General features: G+C 32.8%; 2 pseudogenes; one reads left to right on the top strand and one right to left on the bottom strand.

Annotated features, from left to right (window-relative positions):
• Nucleotides 1–5,328: 5,328 nt before the first annotated feature.
• LOC114734472 (pathogenesis-related protein 1-like) lies at nt 5,329–12,597 on the top strand (annotated as a pseudogene).
• Nucleotides 12,598–19,554: 6,957 nt separating this feature from the next.
• LOC114734480 (putative receptor-like protein kinase At4g00960) lies at nt 19,555–20,358 on the bottom strand (annotated as a pseudogene).
• Nucleotides 20,359–21,265: the final 907 nt, after the last annotated feature.

Genomic DNA, 21,265 nt, shown 5'->3' with positions numbered 1-21,265 from the left:
TAACCCACATAACTAGTAAATTGAGCCCCATTCGTTTCTACAGACTTTAAATCATCATCAAACTTCACTATAATCCTCATGGGTTGTGTGGTCTCATCACGTAAAGTCAAATGCCTCATACGGGTTGGCCATCTACCCTTTCTCTGGCTAGTAAAGGAGCTGTCATCGCTAGAACCCTGTTGACCAGATCCATCCATTTCCTATTCAAAGAACAACTAATTAATAAATGTAAGAATAAGAAATATCAAGTTAATATAAAATATTAAGTATATTTAACAAAAAAACATCATATTATGAATAATAATAAATATGAAATGAATTTTAATAAGAAACGTCAAATAATTTATTTAGGCCTTACAATGATTATCCTCCCAAATTCCTTTGTAATGATCATCTCTAACAGCATAGTCATCATCTACTAAATCTAATTCAACTATTTTAGGTCAAGCAGCTGTGAAAGGCAGGGTGTCATCAAGATTAAACTCTGAGTCACCATCATCTCCACCAACTCCTTGCCTCTTACCTTGAAGCACGATAGACAATTTCTTCTTTACTAGATCGGGAACATAAAACACTTGTTTTGCTTGACTTGCTAAAATAAATGGCTCATCTCTATATCCAAACCTCTCAAGATTGACCAAAACAAATTCAAATTCTTCATCTACTTGCACAGCATTACTATTAACCCACTTATATTTGAAGACAGGAACTTTAAACTTAGTATAACTAACCTTCCATATCTCTTCTATTATTCCACAATACGACATTGCTGCCAACATTGGGTTTCTATCTTTAGAACTAGCAAAATGCATAGCTTTGGCTACTACTATCACCCTACTGTTTTGCACGGTACTCTTATCATCTTGGGTTTTTGTGTAAAATGAATAACCATTTATGTCATATTCGTCCCAACACAAAACCTCAAAACAAGGCCCTGCAGCTAGCCTCTATATTGTCTCCGAAGGATTGCCATCTTTTAACACTTCTTGCTTAAACCACTTTGCAAATGACTTATTATGTTCGTTAGCTAGTTACATATCGTTCTTTCTTGGATTCAAGTTCTTTAGCATATTCTTCTGAGCATTCAAGTAAGGTAAAACTTCATCCATGTTGTTTAAAATGTATAGTTGTTCTTGCATTACAACTTCTCTTGACATAGACCTCACTATGACACCCCATGTTCCCTTGCTTCTCCCCTGATCATGTCGAGATTGAGAAAGTCCAATTGGCTTTACCCTATCAAGATATGCATTACAAAACTCAACTACCTCCTCAACTACATATCTCTCCACAATTAATGCCTCAGGCCAATAAGGATTCTTAGAATATACTTTTAGGATTTTCATGTATCTCTCAAATGGATACATCCGCCTTAAACACACAAGGCCACAAAGTCTTATCTCTCACATAAGATAAGCTATCAAGTGGACCATAATGTCAAAAAATGATGGAGGAAAGTGCATTTCCAATTAGGAGAGGATCACATAACCTTTATTTTCTAATTCATCTAACTCAGCAGGATCAATGACTTTGCTGCAAATAGCACTAAAAAAATACAAAGTCTTGTAATAGTACTTCTCACATCGGTTTTCGTGATGCCTGGAATAGCAAGTGGAAGTAATTGTTGCATCAACACGTGATAATCATGAGACTTCATCCCCATTATTTTCAAATCTTGCATTGAAACAAGTTTGCTAAAATTAGAAGAATAACCTTGTGGCACCTTAATGCTATTGACAAAACCACATAAACTTCTTTTCTCTTCTTTTGATAATGTGTACACAACTAGATGTAAGCTCTCTTACCATCTCTTTCTTGTGGTTAGATGAGTTTTCGTATTCCAATTTCGACTAAGTCCTGTCTTGCATTGATTCCATCCTTAGTCTTTCCACTTATATGTAAAAGTGTACCAACAAGGCTCTCACTCACATTCTTCTCCACATGCATCACATCTAGACTATGCCTCATATTAAGACTTTGCCAATATGGAAGATCGAAAAAGATAGACATTTTTCTCCATATATTTCTCTCATTGGTAGTCTTCTTCTTTTTTTTTTACCCAAGACCACATTAATTCCCTCTACCTGTTGATAAACTTGTTCTCCAGTTAAGGGTATTGAAGCCATTTGATATTCTTATGAGCCGTTAAATGCCTTCTTCAACCTACGGTAAGGGTGGTGCTGACTAAGAAACCTTCTGTGACCAAGGTAGACCATCTTCCTGCCATGTTTAAGTTGCATGTAGTTAGTGCCTTCTTCACATATCAGACATGCTTTATGCGCCTTAACACAGTATCCTGACAAATTTCCATATACCGGAAAGTCATTTATCATGGTGAAGATCATGGCATGTAAATTAAAGGTCTCTTGTTTATATGCATCAAACACATCAACACTTTCCTCTTATAATTCCTTCAGATCCTCAATCAAAGGTGCCAAATACACATTGATATTGTTTTCCAGCTGTTTTGGCCTTGAGATCATCAAAGATGGCATGATATACTTTCTTTTCATACATAACTAAGGAAGCAAGTTGTAAATTACAAGGAGCACCGGCCAAGCATTGTGTGCACTACTAAGATTACCATATGGATTAATTCTATCCGTATAAAGCCCTAACCGAAGGTTTCTTGGCTCGCTACTAAATTGAGAAAATTTTTGATCTATTGTTTTCTATTAAGAAGAATATGCTAGTTGACAAAGCTTTCCATCACATATTTTCTCATCAAAATGCCATCTCAAGTTTTTTGGTTCTATGGCATTAGCAAATAGACACTTAAATCATGGTATTATTGGAAGATACCATAGAACCTTCAAAGGAGAACATTTGGTCATCTAATTATAACCACTATCATCTTTCTTAACTTTGTATCTTAAAGTCCCACATTTAGGGCACTTATTCAACCTTTCATACTTATTTATGAATAATACACAGTCATTAGGGAACGCATGTATCTTCTCATATTCCAAACCCATTGGACACAAAATTTTCTTTGCCTCATACATTCATTTTGGAAGTGAATTCCCCTTTAGAAGAATATTACTCAGTAGTTCAAGCAATTCTATGAAACTAGCATCGGTCCAACCATTTTTTGCCTTCAAGTTCATCAATTTTAATATGGTTGTCAATCTTGTGTAATCATCTTTACACCCTGGGTATAAAGGTGTTTCTGCATTACTACACAAAGTTTCAAAAGTAGGAGAGAACTGTATAGATGATTCAAACCTTATGTCATGAAACATATATGAAATTCTATCACCAAAGTCTTCATTCACAACTCCTTTCCAGACAGTGTAGCCTTTCTCATTTCTCCATGCCATATCCAATTTGCATACATTAAATTTATTCCATCACAGATAAGATGCTCTTTTATCTCAAAAATACTCCGCTGACTATTGTTTAAGCATTTGACACAAGGACAATAGTACAATCTATCTATTTTACTAAGAGCATTTCTCTGAGCAAACTCAAGAAACCTTTCAACCCCATCCTCATATTCTTTGCTAATTCTCTTGGCTTTCATCCAACTGCGATCTATTGTTTTACAGAGTCAATAAAAATAGTTGTCAAACTCAATTCTAACTCCTTGATTCAAATATTGAAATGATTAAATAATTAAATGTTAGTCAATAAATTAAAATTGACTAACACTTAATTACAAATTAAAAGGAATGTCACTTTTTTGAAAATAAAAAATTCAACAGAATTTCCCCTTAAATATACAACAAAGGGAAAATTAGAGTGAAGGACTAAGAACAAGTTATATTTATTATAAAGAATCTTAAAAATTATAATTATTTAAAACGACCATAAATATATTAAATATATTATAATGAAAAAATGAAATATATAATTGCTTTTAAAAATTAGATTAAGTAATTTCTTAAAAATTGGTATATTTAGTGAATGAGCAAAAATGTTGATAAAAATATAAAATCAAACAAACATATATAAGTTTTATAAAATAGTTAAACAAAAATTATTTTAATCAAAATTAAAACTATTCTTCATAACATATTTCAAAAATTTACTTTTGTTTTCAATTCACAAGGATGATTTTTTGAGTCACTTAAATAGTACCCAGATAAAAACATTTTTTAAGAGTTATACCTAATATAAAATAACACAAGTACATTCATTACAAGCTTATCATTATTCAATCTAAATTTATCTTTATGTGCTGGCCAAAATATATATCTCATCAGAAGCCTTTATTCACAGTATAAAAATTACAGGCAGAAAGGAATATAATTATTCTTTAATAATATATACAAATTTATGATTTTATGATTATTTTTAGAAACAATTAGGGATAAATCCCTATTTGGTAACTTATTTGCAAAATGGGACCAAGACTTCTGTAAAGGTTTGAGGTCCTTGTAGAGAATTAAAAATGGAGTTGAAAATACCAAAATACCCTTAATAAAATGCCTAAAAATTGAAAATTGAAAATGTGGGCACAAAATTGGTGACAGCAGAGTGAGAGGAAAGAGAGTGAGCGAGAGACAGAGTAGAGTGAGAGACAACAGTGGCTCATAGAGGAAGGAGAATAATCAACGATAGCAGTGCAATGAGGAAGGAGAGTGATTAGCGATGGTGGATGAGGGTGAGCCATTCGATTAAGATAGTACAAGCAACTAGGGGTGAAAAGTTATAGGCTTTGCAGAGAATTGTTCCCCAGTCATAGAGGGGAAAGGACGAGCCTTCATTGATGTGATTTCGGTATTATACTTATCAATGGGATGACCAGAAAACTATGAAAGGGTATTCTATACTAAACTAATGTAAATATATACTGAACTGATGCAAATATCCTACCTGTGCTCCTAGTGATGCTTAGGATTTCAATAGATCTTCATAATCATCCATTCTTGAATTGTTTTGACTCCACACAACATCTTTTTTTGTCATGAGTGTGATAATTTTGTTAGAACTCTATAGGGTTGCTTTTGGCTTGTGCTTTCAAGTTCAAATATTAATCTTACTATGCTTAATGTTTTCCTCCCTACACGGGAGCACATGCATGAGTATAATACATCAGGACTAGATCTTGTATTGGGATATCTATTAATTAATAGGAAATTGCCAAAACAAAATATCATTCACTATAAGTGAGTCATCTTCTATGTTGTTGAAGTCTATCAAATATAATTCCTATAGAAGCAAAGGAGAAAAGCATGGTAAAGGGAAAAGGAGGAAGGTTAGTGACCGAACTACATTTATTTAAAAGAGTACCGATCAAACAAAAGGAGGAAAGATAAATTTAAGGCAAAATAAAAAGGAAATGAAGATGCAAGAAAAACGTGGAAGGACCTATTAGAGGAAGAGATGAGTGAATATATAAGAAAGGCAAAAGAGGAAAGAGATCGCAGAGTAGGTCCTTCTGTGAAAGAAGGCAAACTAAGAACACAATGCTCACCAAAACAATTTGCAGAAGTGGCGAAGCATGTGAGGGAGGATGAAAAGCTAAAGGCCAAAGCTGATAAAATTGGATTTGGTAAAATATTAAAGATTACCTACGCGAAGATAAATCATAAACTTTGTAAACAGTTGATTAAAGCGATTGACCCTGCAATGTCTTCAATATGTATTAGGAATGTTAGGTAACAGATAGATGGAAAAGTTATACAAACGTTAATAGGGGTACCTAGTGAAGGAAGCAGTGTGGTGGAGGAAACTAATACAATTAGTAAATTGTTTAAACAACTGAGTAAGAAGTTTGAGAAAAAAAAGGTTGTCAGACATAAAGAATTTGATTATTCCAGGGAAAGAAGAGAATATATTTGAGTCAATATTAATTTTATACACCTTAGAAACATTGTTGTGTTTTCCTTCCAATAGAAATATTAGTCAACTTTTGGTGAAGATTATTTGTTGTGAGAAAGAAAATCTATATTGTTATAAATGGTGTGACTTTGTGATGAAGGAGTTGATGGAAGGGGTGGGTGAGTATAAGAATGCTTTAAATAAAGGAATAACAAGAAAATATATTGGTGGATGCATTTATTTGTTGATGATAAGTATTATAATTTGGGGTTTTGTAAATTGCCATTAGTTTGAATCATTTACATCATGTGTTTATGATTTAAGTTGTTTGGTTGCAGATAATAGTTTCATATGATTTCATTAATTGGTACTGTGCCATTACTTGAAGATGCACTGAAGTATTGGAATTATGACAAAGTGAAGTTATTAGGCTGAAAAATGACAATAATGAAGGGATTTTATTCTCACAAATGATAAGAATCTTGGAGTACACAAGACTCAACCCAAACTCAGAGTGCAGCCCATCTAAATTTGATACTGATGGCACATTTAATATTCCAAAAGTTACAATCTTCAAAGAACTAGTGAGTAGAAATTGTGTGTCTCTATATATGTAATGTTTATATTGTATATAACATTATATATAATATATGTTTTTGTTGTAAGGAAGTAGAAATATTTATTATCAAATTATAGAAATGGTTAGTAAGACTGTTGCAATTGAGCTTTTAAAGATGGAAGAAGAAATAGGATAAGGCATTAAAAGAGATTATGATATTAAAGCTAAAGGTGAGAAAGGAAGTAATAGTGAGGATAAAGGTTTTTCCCTACAAGAAGAAACCGAGATGATGGATAAGTAATTATGTAAGTCGTATTATGAAAAATAATTGCTTTATTTGCACGTTATTGAAACCACTAATTAAATATCATTGCAGGTTGTAACACTCATTTACAATCTATTGGTTGATGAACAAAACGAAAAAGACGGTGGATATGTTTGACGACATATTTTTCAGCCTCTTTTTATAGTAAGAATATATGATTTATAAGTTTTTGTTTTTTAGATGGCTAAGAGCTATATCATTTCTTTCTTTCCATAAATGTATGTTGACAGATCTTGACAATTGTGAGGTTAAGGATAACACAAGATTTTTTGACCCCTATAAGGTTAGGATATAACATCTCAAAATGTGACTTCATGTTTGCTCCTGTGGTTCATAACCAATATTGGTTTTGTTATGCGTTCGTTAAAAAAGAGTTGACAATCTATTTGTAAACTTACTGCTATCAACAAGTAATGGTCCCTCCGGTTAATACATTCTTGAGGCAATAAAGGAGAAAAGACATAAAATAGTGTTGTACTCATAACAATGAAAATGCAAAATTATTTTATTGTCACACGCGGGTTTAATTACATTCTATTTTGCATGTTAACAAAGTAGACATTTCTCATGCTTATTTGCACACTTAAAGCCTAATGTATATGGAGATAAGCTGGGTGTTCTATTCAAGTTTGCTCGCATTCTACAATAGAACAGTTGGTAAGTTTAGGTTATTATGTTGGACATTCATGAAATAATGTATGTATATATCATATATGATAATGATGTGTTTTATGTAGCTGCGATTATGAGTTGTATGTCATATCTTTGCTTCGAAGTTAGAAAAATGACAAAAAGGCTTAGTAAAATGGTATGACAATGCTTGAGGTAAGATTTTTATTGAATGCAAAAAGTTATTGTAATATTTACTACTTTATTATAGTATGATGGTGTGATTTAGGAATTTTTTTTCTAGAAGGATATGACACGAAAAATGGTGAATGCGGTGGGGTGGTTGTAACGCATGAGATGAATATAAGAAGAAGCAAGATCATGCAGAAGATTAATGCACGCAAAAGCTGAAAAAAGACAAAGTAGTAGAGATATAAAAGATCCACACACATGCAAATATTTTTCCTTATTAGCAATTTTCAAGTAGAGTTATGTTTTTGAAAAACTGTTATATACAAAAGAACTTGTTTTTGTATATTGGAACTTTTTTGTGGTTAATATATGGAAGAATTTTCCATTTAAGTAGTAATATATCTGCAAGTGGGGGTCAAGGAAAGCAAGTAGGATCATATACTAATATGTAATTATATTATGAAATTAGTTAGCAAATACTGTTTATAAAACCATTAATTAGTTGTCACGCTCATCTTCAGAACCAGTTTCGGTGTTCATCACTTTGATGAGTACCTTAAACTCATCAAATCTGAACCGTCTATATCTAATTTAAATTGTTCATATTTAAAATCTTTAATTAATTATTTTAAAATAGAAAAAAATATTTTTTGAAAAATGATAACTAAGAGATTATCTTTATTTTAGATTCTATGCATATTAAAATAATTATTTTGAATAAATAAAAATTAAAAAGAAATCAAATTTGAACATAATATGAATTGAGATTTTACATTTAGGATTAAAATGAACTCCTTATTTAGAAAGTAGTACTCTCTTCGTTCCTTTTTACAGGTTATTTATATCTTACACATTTTAACTAAATTATCATGTGATTTTAGTAGTTGTTTTATATAACAAGTGATTGAGGGAGCACAATTTTTCTGTTTTTTCCGCTTGTTCTTCAAACTTCACAACTTAATTCTTCAAAACTTGTAAAGCTTTTCCTTTTATAAATCTAAGAATAAACATTGTAAAAGTAGGATGAGGATAAAATTGATGGAAGTGAGAATTGATGTTTTATTATTACTGAAACCGATCCACTTGATCACTAAAAAAATTGCAATTGTATGAAGCGTGTTAGGTAATTTTATTTATTTGTTTATTTTTGACGAAAAGCCTATTGGTTGTTAAACTAGCGAACACAAGTAATGAAAACAACTGGACTTAGTAAATTCAGGAGGTTTCAATCACAGTATAATGATATTCAAGAACTATATTTGGATTACTTGTCAAAGGTACAATTGAGGAAAAAACGTGTTAATTATTTATTGATATTGTTCAAACAACAGTTAAATAAAAGTGAAACTAAAAAAAGAAAAATAAAACCACGATGAGAATGGGACAAAATGAATATAAGATAAGCATAAATAAGAAATTGTCTGCTTGCACGTTTTAATTTGTCTGAAGTTTATAATTTTTCAATTATGTTTTATTTTATTGCTGGTTTGATCCCTCAACTTCTAAAAGCCAATAACTAATTCTTTAGTTTTCTCCACAAGTATCAACGTGCTTAAAATGATGATGGTCAACTCTATTATAATATTCTTTAATCAACTTTGGTCTGCTTAACATGCTGATAACTAACGAAAATAAGTTCAAGATATGTTGTTGATGTGACAACTTTTTTTTTTGAAATTTTCCCTATCTAGTCTCATACAAACATGTTGCAATTTTTTTTTTAAACCAAAAGCCTTATACGAGCTGGGTCCCAACTCCCAACGTACTTAATAGGAAAAAGATGAGAACCAACATGGTACTTAGGACCCGTTTGGTTTAACCCCATTGCAGGTGTGTAATGGTAATCTTTATTACATTACCATAAATAACTTGTTTGGTTGGTCTTATTGATGGTAATCAAGATTGCATTAGTAAAGAAGATTGCACATTTTTTGGTAATATCTATTCATAGGGGATCCCTATGAATACTTATTGCATGTATGTAATCCTTTATAAAATGACAATTTTACCCTTAATAACCTAGATGAAAAGATAACATTTACCCTCAATAAGTATTATCAACCATCATTATCGGCCACACGTCTTCCTTCCTTACCTTCCCTTCATCTTCATCAGTAGTCTTCTTTGTTGAGTAGACGTGTTATTTATTGTTTATCAAAACCCATATACTGGAGTATTCTTCCCTGCTACTTCATTGTGGGTTTCCCATCATCATGTTTGTCTAGCTTTAAATCATGGTTTGATTTTATAAATTTGCTCATTCGCTTAATGATCTAGGTTTGTGGTTTTAAAACTGACTCAGCATATTTTCTTAGGATTACTATTTGATTGGATCAAGCGCTTAATGGATTTAATTCCAAGTGAAAAACACAATTTTCGTGGGTCAAATGGCAAACTGGTTATAAATGATGCTAATGGTGTAGGCAGAGGAACTCTTGAAGGTTTACAAGAATAGTAAAATGGTTGGTCTCTTGAAATCTGCGATCATGGTGATTGGTGGAGATCGAGGCGTACTAAATGGAGAAGGAGAAAAGTTTCCTTTAGTGGCATTTTGGTCATTTCACATATATTTACATTTAAGTTAATTGAAAAATTAATTTTATTTCCCGTCCCTTTAATATGATACCAAACAAAAACACAGTGATCAAGATTGCATGCATTATATATTGCATTACAATGCAATGCATTCCTAATGCATGTGTAATGGAACCAAACGGGCCCTTAGTGTTTGGCCACAAAAAAAAACCATGGTACTTGGTGTTTGGGCCAAAAAAACATGGTACTTAGTGTGACGTGTGCTTTCTAGTTATTAAATTAACAATACGAGTATTGATATAGCAACTTGACACAGCACTAGTAATTAAATTTATACGGAATCAATCGCTGAATTTATTATGTTTTAAAATATTATCTAAACATTGGTGTCGAATTTCTCAGTAATTATTAGATTAATTTACAACAATAATATAACAAAAACGGTTAATAGCAAAGGATGACAACCAACTTGGTTTTATTTCATTCTGTATTCCATAATCAATAGTAAACTCTAACATCTGAAGAAAGAGAACAAAGCGTAAAGATTTTTCTTTTTTTTAAAAAAAAAGCTTAAGTAATTGGGATATTTAACATTTATTAGAATGAATATTATTCTCATCTTTCAAAGAGCATTTCTAGCGAATGTAACGTCTGATTCAGCAACAACATAAACAGAAATAAAATGTAAGTTTTAAAAGAAAACTACGCCCCTATATAATTTAAAAATTATATGAAATCATTCAATATTTTGAAATATATCTCAAAATTTTTGTCTAGTAGAATTTGACAATTGGTTGTCTAGAAGTTTATTTTCGAAATTAGTTCAACTTCGCTATATAAAATTGCTGTTATAAACATAATAATATTCTACTTAATACATTAATAAAAATAAAATTGAATTTTAGTTGACTTCTACTTAATTAACTATTTCTGAAGTATTTAGTTGAATTTAAATTTTGAAAATAAAATCCTACATACAAAAGGTATTAAAAAATTTCTTTTTAGTTTCTTAATCTTAATGCCATTAATAAAAAAGCCCTGGCATCAAAATTTTCAATATTGAAAAAAACTCTTAAATGTTAACCTGTCAAGTTTAATTTCCAAAGTTACAGTTACTATTATAAAAAATCATCATGTTAAAATTAAAAAGAGAGAATTACAATGCAGTCCCAAGGAAAGAAAATAATTACTTAAAAGTATCAATAACAACTTAAACAGCCTATAATGACAAGTTTCAAAATAGAAAATAATAATTTCTGGGATTTGTTTTGTAATTATTTTCTTTTCTTGGGATATCATTGTAATACTCCAAATTAAAAAACTAAAAAAAAAACTTTTTAAAATTAAGAAATTATGATGTGCTGTTAGAACCAAGTCAAAAAAACCTTTGTTGGGAGAAACAAAAACTATTTTAGTGATTTCGACGCCTTGGGATAATTAGTTTCTAGCTATCAATTGGTGAATACCACTTGGTTCCCGAGTCAAGAAAAAAAGCAAAGAAAAGGGACCAAACGAAAACATTTAGAATCAGAGATCGAACAGATTATGTACACTTTTGCCAATGGAAAAATATCACGGATGGTCTAATAAATGTATTCGCCCTGTTTTATATTCACATCAGTGGTTATGTTTCTATTATTAAATCCTTAAATTAAGTCATTACTGGTAATATATTTTGCAAGAGGCACAATATTTCAATTATAAAAATATATACTTTTATAACATTGTTAATAAACCGTATTTTCTTCATAATCATAATTTAATTAAAATACTGAGTATTAGGGTATAAATTTGCCCTTGAAATAATCTCATCATCTCAAAACAGGACTAATAATGTTGTCCTCTGTAATATTTCAAACTTCTAAATAATTGTGTTAACTACATCAATTGTAGTGTATTTAAGGCTGCTAATGCTTGGCCGGGCAGAAAAAGCGCTGCTAATGACCGAAAATTTGTAGCTTCTTAGTCTTCCACGCAATATACTCAAAAGTTGATTTAAAATTTCCACCATCCTAGTTGGTTAAAAAACCCTAACTAAAATATACCAATTTTGCACATCAAAATCCCTATAAATTCCCCCCAGTGACTCCCATTTCTTCATCAAACACTTCATACAATAACAAACAATGGAGTTATCATCCAAGCTTTCAGTTTCCTCCTTCTTCTTCTTTCTCTTTCCTTTCATAGCCTATGCTCAAGGTTCACCACATGACTATGTGAATGCTCACAACACAGCAAGATCTAAGGTGGGTGTTCCAAACATAGTTTGGGATGATACAGTCGCCGCCTTTGCTCAAAATTATGCTAACCAGCGGAAGGGTGATTGCTAGCTAGTTCACTCTGGCGATGGTGGCCAATACAGTGAGAACCTTGCCGGTAGCCCCGGGGACCTAAGTGGCACGGATGCCACGAATATGTGGGTGGATGAGAAGGAAAATTATGACTATGGCAGCAACTCATGTGTTGGCGTTGAGCGCCTGCATTATACTCAGGTGGCGTGGAACACCTCAATCCGCCTTGGTTGTGCTAAAGTGAGGTGTGACAATAGAGGTACTTTCATTGGCTGCAACTATGATCCTCCGGCAACTATGCTGGAGAAAGACCTTACTGATTGATGATATGATGCTCTCATGAATGGTGATCTTTCATTTTAATGTTCAATTAATAAGAATCTGAGTGAAGAAAGCAGTTTGGGTACTGTGCGTCTGTCTGAATATTTAAGAATGAAATAAGAAAATATGTATATGTGTGTGTATGTGTGGTAAATGAATAAATAAATGGAATAGAGTCGTCATGCATGTATTTTGTATTAAGATAATAATGTATTATCATGGTGTTTAGGAATAAATGAAACGTATCTTTGTGTGCGTGTCAAAGTATCATGTCTAAAATGTTTTTCATGTTCTTGCATGTTAAGTATATTATTTTCTGGACAATAATTACAGTGAAAGACGGGAGACTTTGGCAGATTTGTTCCTAAGGCATAAGTACCTTCTTCTTTTTTTTTTCCCCAAGGGACAAGCAGAGCTTGCTAAAAATAAAGTAGTACAACACAGCAACTACATTTAGACCATGTCTAAATGCAGGTGATCAAAACATCCAAGATGGGGTTCATTTGAAATCTTCATGTCCTTCATGATGTAATATGCTTCTCTCGCTAGAAATTTTGCACATTATATGGATTCTCTAGGTGAATATATGAGTTTAATTTCCCAATCAAAGAATATCAGCCTTCTTCCTTTTGTGATCTTCGTTCTAAGAGGATGGCTTCCTTCACTGTCTATCATGAGCAAGTGAATAGCCTCCAGTGAGTCAATATAGGGCAATACTTTGCCAAACCCTTGTTGTTTACATATTTGAATTATAGTGATTATCCCAAGTAGTTCTGCTGTGGTTCAGGGAACACATCCAAGCCATCTCTGGAAACCTGCGATCCAATTGTCATTCTCATCTCTTATGATTCCACTGCATGCAGCCTACCATAGCCTATTAACTGAGCTGTCTGTGTCTAATTGAATCACCCCCTAGGCAGAGATGACCATCGCGCTTCATGTTGGTTCAATTGGAAGATTTGGTGTTTGAAATTCCCTTGATCAGTGTATTCCATGAGTAAATAGTGGCAAGTATGAAGGATGTCATGTGCTGAAGATCTGTTCCCCTCTATTACTCCTCTACATCTATTCTTCCAAGTGAGCCAACAAACTGTGCTGAAGGTTTCGACCCAGGGCCAACGAGTAAATTGGTGCTTAGCCAGCTCTTGTGAGAAGTTTCTCCTTAGCCAGATCTACAAATTCAAACAAGAGTAAAAGTTTTCAAGATGGTTAGGCTTAATAATTTTACACCATACATCTATCACTATCTCGCAGTCACACAAGATGTGCAAAGTGTTTTCCTCTCTAACACTCAAAAGGACAATTAGCACTCATGTTTATCCCTCTACTGGCTTTAAGTAGGTTGGTTAGTAATCTCTCATAAAGAGCCTGCTAAAGGAACATTTTCATTTTCTCTGAGATTGGGAGTTTCCACAATCTATTCCACCAAATGCCTTGGCTTTGGTCATGCTGCTAATTTATCATCTTATAGGCAGACCTAAGGCTAAAGTTCCCATCATTACTATATCACTAGATGGTCTTATCCTCTAAGCTTCCACTGGGGGGTTTAGTGTTTTGTAGTATGTTGATGACCTAATTCGGAAAGAAAGTCTCCCAACACTGTAAGTTCTAAGACCCATTACTCCCGATAAAATCCTTATTTCATGCACTGGGATTTACTAAATGGAAGTTCCTCTCGACCAGATGGATGAGTGGTTCTTCCAAGAATGACCATTTCTCCCACCAAAATAGTGTTATTTCCACTATTTATGTGCTTCCCAATCCCTACATAGAATCGGTCCTACACAATTGTGATACTGTGCCATATCATGGAGGAGTTCGATTTCTTGATGACCACCAGGTAGTCACCATCTCCACATCCATATTTCTTTTTGAGGCATTAAACCCATAAAGCTTCTGGCTTAGCACAAGTCCCCAGTATAACTTCATGATGAAGGCAATGTTTTGGTGTCTTAGGTCTTTTATACCTAGTCCCCCCATCTTTTTCTCTTGCTTAATTTTCTCCCATGAAATCAGATGCATTTTTCTTTCCTCGTGGAATTGATTCCATGGGAAATTCCTGCTACATTTCTCTATCTCCTTTAAGATCCCCATGGGAAGCGACATGGTTTGCATTTGGTAGCTCAACAACGATGAAATCACTAACTTAATTGGCATGGATCTGCCAGCCATCATTAGAAAATTTGCCTTCCAGCTTGCTAATCTCTTTTGAACCTTGTGTATGATTGGGAGACATAAAGCCTTCGTCAGTCTCTTATATTCCCCAGGTCACAAGTCACATTGATGCCCAGTTGTTGGCTTAATTCACTTTCCCGATGGAAGCTTACATTTTTCGAGAAGAATGCCTCTAATTTGGCTAACTAATTCGGTGACCTAAAATTTCACAGAAGGTTTGCATTCTATCGCGCATAACATTTATCTGATCACTTGAGGCTTCCCCAAATTATGGTCTCAAAGCCAACAGTTTGTTAAAGTTGGCATTCATTCAGAGTATGTAGAAAAGTCTCGATTCTAACTTTTCTACACAATCATCGCATCGATCGGGCCATTTAATTTGAAAATGCCCTACAAAACTAAACAAAACAAAACACATAACAACAAAAAATGGCGGTAGACTAATTCCACCAAATGATTTAATTCTACTTGGGTTCAGTGAAAACGTGGTGAATCAATATTTAAATTTTTATTGAAAAAAGTAATTGATAATATTTTGAGCAAAATTACTTTTAATAAGAGGATCTCTTTTATCTAAAGGAAAAAAAAAACTTAAATATTGTGAATTCTTTTAAAAAGCTGTAAAATCAATTCTTTTTTTATGAAATGCCTTAACTGTTCTTGAGTAAAAAGAAACTTCCTTCAAATCAGTACACAAACTAACCTCCCTCACAATAAAAGTGGAGATTGATTTAAAAAAAAAACAAAAATTAACTTCCATGTCATGGGAAGCTTTCGCTAGCCTATCAACTAAAGCGGTATGACATATTCTAAACACACTTAAAGCCAAAACAAGCATATAAAAAGTAGTTAAAAAAATCTCACAGTTTAGAGTAGTTGTAAAAAAGCTCAAATAAATATCTTTTGCACATGCTAGATCATCTCTGAAAACTGAGAGCTTAAAACACAAATAGAAGAAATTTGCAATGGAATCTTTTGCCTGACTCGTAGGCATAGTGATGACAATTAGAAGTAACGTGTATCACTTGTCAAAACTAACTAAAGGCACGCTTAGAATACTTTAGTTAAATAAGATGACTGGATATCCAGAATATCTTGATATAATTTCAATTATTCAAAATATCATATCATAAATAAATAAAATATCTAATCACCCCTTGTATTTTGATATGGCCATTTAACTAGGTCATATTTGAGTGTTGTCAAGCCTAATTGAAACTAGCTCATCCCAAAAGTGTTTTTCCATTTATATGAATCCAAACTTGAGTCCTAATGTTTAAGTGGCTAAAGCCACTTCTACTAGGAACACTTTGGCAGTACTAATATCATATAGTTAGCAGAAAATTTAATGAAAATATATAAATAAATGTGAATTAATGAAACAGCAAAATTATCAAAACCCTAATGCAAGAGAAAATTTACCAAAACTTTGTTGTAAATTATTAATACTCGGGTTTCATGGAAAATTCATATCCGTCACATTCGAAAGAGTCCTCCGAGATAAACACCTCTAGCGTATACATTCTTTTAATCTTTTACCAACAAGGATCCCTCCAAACTATCCAGTCTACACAATTTAGAGACGGATGTATCAGTCTCTTTCTCCCCCCTTACATGAGCTACACGCTACTAATTTTCCACATGAAAATCCCTATAAATTCCTCCTTAAGGACTCCCATCTCCGTCATCAAACACATCACATAATAACAAACAATGGAGTTATCGTCAAAGCTTCCATTTCCTTTCTTCTTCTTCTTCTTCTTTGTTCTCTTTGCCATCATGGCCTGTGCTCGGGACTCTGAATGCGCACAACGCAGCAAGATCACGAGTGGGATTTTTGGGACTAAAAAGCTCAATCTTACAGCTTATTGGGTTAAGCAATTAAAGGTACCAACCAAGTCAAGAAATTATAGGAATTGAGTTGTTTTGAGCTAATTAATTAAGACTTGATCAATAAGGTAAGAAAAGTTTAGACATAAAAATTATATTTTTCCAAACAGAAGTATGCATTTTTTTTTCTTATATATAGTTTACTCTAATATGTTTGGGAAAAAAAAACAGAAGAAGCATTTATGTTTGACTATTTACCTGGAGGTTGAGGATGACGTGAAGTATTGGTTTGAGGGAAAAATGGAGGCATCGGAGCCAGGGACACTGCCGGCACTGGTGCCGGTGCCTCTGGAGGCGACATTTCATAGCGAATATTGCAGCTGGGATTCACAGCTCTTCCTCCGATCTTCCCCTCACTACACAACGGAATGTTCCCAATCACACCACTCAAACAACCTCTGCAATCTTCTAGCCGTAGATCCGGCGTGCACTGAGCTAGACTGTACACAGTTTGAGATTGAAAATTAGCTTCGTTCTTAATGCTTATAATAAAGGTCTAAAAAGGAGTAATCTTTGTTCTGTCTCGTTCATCCCTTGAATCACCTTCACTAGGCTATGACTATAGTGTCTATTTTAGCTCATGTTGACGTTATAATTAATTGTGCCGCAAACTTACACAGGACATGATTAATTAGGCCAATTGTTTCAAATTTGTAATTTGAGATAGAAAAAGATTTTCAATTTTGTTATAATTTAGTGAGAAATATGGAACAGTCATAGTTTGATGCATGCATTCAATAATATTCTCATTGCATCAAAATACCCTTCACTTACACGTTAATTGCTCAAGTGGTGTAACGAGTCTCACATCAAGAAATTTCACAAGCGTTGTGCGGCTTATAAGTTCAAGAGGCTCCCTCACCTAATAGGCTAGTCTTTTATGATTGGGTTCTTTTTTTGGGCTTATACTTAAGAAAACTGAGTAAAGTGCTGCAGAGTGGAGCCAACGGGGACATCCTGCCTCAAGGGATGGCGATTAGTGACGAACTTAATTAAGCCTTGATTTAGGGGTTTATTTTACGCCAAATAATACTCTCTCTTTTTTTCCTTATAGGGATGAGGTCACCTATCACTTTAATCAATGACTTGTTGGTCGTAAGATTTAATTTCAATCCCTTTTATTTGTCAAATTTATAACTTTTTTTAAATTATCCTTATTGATTGCACATATTAAAAGAGTTTCAAACAAATGATAATTTCAATGCACATAATTAAATAAGGTAGTTTAAAAGATTAATTCATATTTATTATAAATAAATAAATAACTATTTTTTTAATTTCTAAAAGTTAGGTATCTAGCTTCTATATTTAGGATAGGATAAAATAATAGCAATCTTACATAAGAAAGCACTAATTCAGGATTGCCAGGTGTTCCTCATGAATCCATTTATTCCCATTGGAACATACTACATAAAATAGAACAAATATTTGCTCCATTTTGTTGCTCATATTAGAGAATGGGAGATTATTAGGTAGTAATTGGGGTAATAGCCATCTTACATAAGCAAGTTATGCATTTAATTGTAATTATTTTAACAATCCAAATATATGGATGCACACAAACATATCAACGCCCTGGTTCGAACTCGAAACCTCATCTAAGTGTTACAAGTGGTATTGTCACTGGGACAACTAGCCATTGACACATTTGATTGTAATTGAGAGGGGAAGTCGGAGGAGGGATATATAGAGAGTATTAAAACAATAAAAAGTGAATAAAAATATATCACTACCTTTAGTCCTTATTATAATTATAATTAAGGACCTCTAGAATGTTTTATACTATATTATCTTTAGTTTAAACTGTAATTAACCAGTCTTCTCTAACTAACAACTTTAATTGAAGGTAATTTTGATATATTACAAGAAATAACTAATTGTAATTAATTTTAACATACATCGTTGTAATTAAGTGCTTATAATAAAGGTCTAAAAAGGAGTAATCTTTGTTTTGTCTCATTCATCCCTTGAATCACCCTCACTAAGCTATGACTATAGTGTCTATCTTTGCTTATATTGACGTTATAATTAATTGCGCCGCAAACTTACACAGCACGTGATTAATTAGGCCGATTGTTTCAAATTTGTAATTTGAGACGGAAAAAGATTTTCAATTTTGTTATAATTTAGTGAGAAATATGGAACAGTCATAGTTTGATGCATGCATTCAATAATCTCATTGGATCAAAATACCCTTCACTTACATGTTAATAGCTAATGTGATGTAACAATTCTCACATGAGGAAACCTCACAAATGTTGTATGGTTTATAAGTTCTAAAGACTCTCTGATAGGCTGATCTTTTATGATTTGGTTCTCCCTTTGGGCTCATAGTTAAGAAAACTAAGTGCAGTGCAAAGTGGAGCCATCGGATACGTCCTCCCTTGAGGGATGGTGATTAGTGACGAACTTAATTAAGCCCTAATTTAGGGGTTTATTTTATGCCAAATAATACTCTTCTGTTTTTTTTTTTTTTACAAGAAAATTTTGGGAGCGTTCTCATATTGAAATGCTCATTTTCTTTGGCCACTCATACACTGCGTGTGGAACGTGTTAAACAGGACCCTAGCCTTCAAAATATTGCATCACACATCCTAATCTGCCCCGGGAATTTTTTTATTTAAACAACAATTGACCAGAAAAGGTAATATTAAATATTAGTAAACAACGACACAATAAACAATGCGAAGGATTTCTCCATCAACATTAACTTATAAACATTCCTTTTTCTCTGTTTTTTTAATTAATATAAAAAGGTATTTTTATGGGAGTTAAAAAGGTTTTTTACATTGATTTTGTAACCGATGTGGATAAAGCTGATCAACTTTCTATGCTAGTTTTAGACCCGATGTAAAAATGGTTGTATTTAACTGATTTAAAACAATATTAAGGAAGACAAATGAAATATTCTCTTCACTTTCTACATTGGTTGTCACGTGCAACTAAAACTGAAAGAAAAGCCTTGTTTTAGCGAGGAAAGAATTCACTCATAGAAGTTTCATTAACAGAACATGATTCTCCACTTGCCGTGGTGATAACAGCCTCTGGTTGGCCGTGCAAAAAGAAAGCAGGTTCCTGTGGTGATGGCAATTGAATAGAATCATCGCTAAGATATGAAACAACTGTAGCCATGGAAGGCCTTGTATTTGAATTTTCCTGAACACATAATAAACCAATTTGAATGCACTTGATCACTTCATCGTATGATCACAATTCATTTATATTTGAATCCAGTATCTCTAGCAACTTGTCGTCCCTCCACTGCTTCCAAGTCTGCAACAATGAAGACAAAAATATTGCTTCAGTGAATAATACAGCTTTACTAGCTCATCATACAATATTGTCAAATTAATCATTCCATCTCCAATTTAAATGTCAAGATGATTGTTTATATGGGAAATCTTGATCTGTAAGAATTGTTTTGAAAGCCTTAGCTAACATGTCTTAGAGGTGATCGACGTATTGCAAATCATAACATGATTTATTCTCCTTAAGGCACAAGAATATAAGAGAGAGAGAAATACATTATCATAACGTACATAGCTTAAGAGGCCATCGGCGTACTGTGAATCATGACAACCCATATTCTTCTTTCCACTGATAATTTCTAAAACTATAACTCCAAAACTAAAAACATCTGATTTTTCAGAATATTGTCTGAACATTACATATTTTGGAGACATATAACCACTGTAAAAAAGACAATGTCAATGAAATATAATCCAAAACATGATAACATTTGAGCATTTAAAATGATTAGTAGAAAGGCAAACTTTTGTATTCCAAATTATGTCACAAATTATTTTTCGTTATTCAATTATACCAAGATATACGTGCATGTGTACACATCAAGGTTAAAAGAAGAAAGGCAGAACTTACTATGTTCCAACAATTTGATTTGTACTTCCTTCATTTTCACTCATAGCAACCATCTTAGCTAGGCCAAAATCTGAAATTTTTCGATCCATTTCATCATCCAACAAAATATTACTAGGTTTAAGATCTCAATATATGATTTTTAGATGAGAATATTCATGAAGATAAAGAATTCCTTTAGCAACTCCTCCTATAATTTTACTACGCTCCATCCAATCTAATACCCTGCTGTTTTGGGAACCTACATAAATTTGTTGTAAGTAAAGTGACAAAATGAATGAAAATAATTTTAGTTTGAGTAACAAACTTCAAAACATAACAAGAGGCACCAAATAAATAATAAATGCATGACATAAATGAGCTATAAAATTCCAATTAGAAGTTTAAATGAGTTTAGAAGATTCATACCAAATAAAAAGTAATCAAGGCTTCTATTAGGAACATATTCATAAACTAGTATTTTCTCTTGCTCTTCAATACAAAATCCTAACAACGCCACCAAATTTCTGTGCTGGAGTCTGGCTATTAATAAAACCTCGTTCTTAAACTCTTCTGCACCTTGGCCAGATCCCTCTGAAAGTCTCTTCACCGCTATTTCTTGACCATTTAAAAGAATACCCTAGAATAATAGTTAGCTCGATTAAAACAGGGAAAACAAATATATGCGCGCGCACCCACACATGTATTAAAAAAAAAAGTTATGGCAACTTGTTACCTGAAGTTGTC

This window comes from Neltuma alba, unplaced genomic scaffold, assembly GCF_004799145.2.
Source record: "Neltuma alba isolate B1F8T4 unplaced genomic scaffold, ASM479914v2 tig00013105_pilon, whole genome shotgun sequence".
NCBI classification, from domain to species: domain Eukaryota; kingdom Viridiplantae; phylum Streptophyta; class Magnoliopsida; order Fabales; family Fabaceae; genus Neltuma; species Neltuma alba.
The sequence above is the reverse complement of the archived record's forward strand: the minus strand, read 5'-3'. Positions and strand labels throughout refer to the sequence as shown.